We start from the raw sequence: 2060 nt of genomic DNA, 5'->3' as shown, positions 1-2060 counted from the left end.
GCGTAGTCAATGTCACTGAACTGTGCACGTAGAAATTTTTGAAATGGTGTATCTTTGGGTATGTGTATTTTCACCAAAAAAAAAAGTTGAGAAGTTAGAGGGTTGACATGTTGTTGGGTTGTTAACCAATGTCATAAAACAATATGTGTACTACTGTTTCATGAGAAACTATTTGTTCTGTAAGCCTTCACCTGGAGTATAATTAAAAAAAAAAAAAAAGATCTGGAGAAAGAAATCATTGCCCATCACTGCTAAATATTATTAAGGATTTGAATAATAATGTGATAAAATATAAAATAAAAACTATCATGTATTTGTTATATGTATTAATAATAACTTTCTGATCTGCATATCTGCTAACACAGTGATAGTACCCATGTTATTGGGTGTTACTTTGGGGTAGTTTGAAATGACCCAACACGTTTTAGTGTGGAAAGTCATTCAAGACTCCTTGTTTTCCAGGAATATCGAATGACACAAACTTAGATGCCTCCCATGAAGTTTGATAGGTGGCTTTGAGATGGTCATCACAAAAACAGTGCTTTTTCTTCGCTTCTTTAGCTAAATGTCTCTACCAGAGTTACAGGCCATTTGAGGCCATTAATAAGATAGTCCATCATTTGAATGTCACATTGGGAATTTCATCCAGCTTTCTTAACACTTATAATACTTTTCATATGCTAAGATCTCCAATCAACACAGGTCAGCTTAGTTAACTAACCCAATACTCACTTTGGTTAATTGCAGTGTAAGCAGATGGACGATTCATGTTTCCTGACCTTCCTTTTGTGAAAACAAGCTCTACCAAATTTCAGGGCCAACTTTTATCAAAGGAAGGATAATGAATAAAGAATGTGTTAATCTAAAATTTATTAGTAGTATCACTTTAGAATTTATTAAATACAAGCAGATTATCACCAAATTGTGAGTTTTACCATTTGTAAAGTTCGTTAGTGTTCTTACCAATGGCAAATCCTTCTCATCAATATCATAAGATAGGGACACAAATGTTATTATTCCTATTCTATGGATGAAGCTTCAGAGCTCTGGGGTATCAAGCCACTTGTCTAACTCACCCAGGTCTATCCTCCATGCTCTGATGCCTCCATAGACAAAATTTAGTGACTCTTTGGGAACAAATTCCTTGAGCCAGTTGCAAAGCTAAAATCTCCCCAAAAAGGAAGGTGAGGATAAGTGAGGTCATCTGCAAACTTATATTCACGTACCAAAAAAAAAAAAATTCCTAGTTCTAATGCAAAAGATTTTTTTTTTTTTTAACCATGTCACTCTGAGGACTAAAGTGTGCCTGACCCTAGCCATCATATCTTCAATCACCTTATATGCATGTGAAAGCTGGGCAACAAATAAGGAAGACTGAAGAAGAATTGATGCTTTGAATTATGGTGTTGGTGAAAAATCTTGAATATACCATGGACTGCCAGAAGAACAAACAAATCCATCTTGGAAGAAGTACAGCCAGGATGCTCATTAGAAATAAGGATGGTGAGACTTTGTCTCTGGTACTTTGGACATGTTATCAGGAGGGACCAGTATCTGGAGAAGGACATCATACTTGGTGAAGTAGAAGATTAGAGAAAAAGAGGAAGACCCTCAATGAGATGGATTGATGTGGTGGCTGCAACGATAGGCTCAAACACAACATGGATGGCGAGGATGGTGCAGGACCAGGAAGCAATTAGTTCTGTTGTACTTGGGGTCGCTATGAGTCAGAACTGCCTCAATGACACCCAACAACAACAATAACATGTACTCAAAACAGAGACCCCAGCCATAAAATACCACCCATGTACTGAGCTAAGATACAAAGGTCTGTCTCCTTATATGACTGTTATGTGAAAGCAGAACTGAAAATAACACTACCATTGAGTCATACATGGGCTCCCAGGAATCAATGGCAAGTCATTGTGAGTTGGCTGGCATGGATGTAAGATCAGTATATACTCTAGGGTCATGAAACAAGAAAAGCAAACAAGCAAAGAGAAGACTGATCCTGAGTCTTCTAAACAGATTATTTGAAAATAGAATATATCCCCTAAGAG

Source organism: Trichechus manatus, unplaced genomic scaffold, assembly GCF_000243295.1.
Source record: "Trichechus manatus latirostris isolate Lorelei unplaced genomic scaffold, TriManLat1.0 scaffold00183, whole genome shotgun sequence".
Classification (NCBI taxonomy): domain Eukaryota; kingdom Metazoa; phylum Chordata; class Mammalia; order Sirenia; family Trichechidae; genus Trichechus; species Trichechus manatus.
This window is presented reverse-complemented; position numbering follows the sequence as displayed.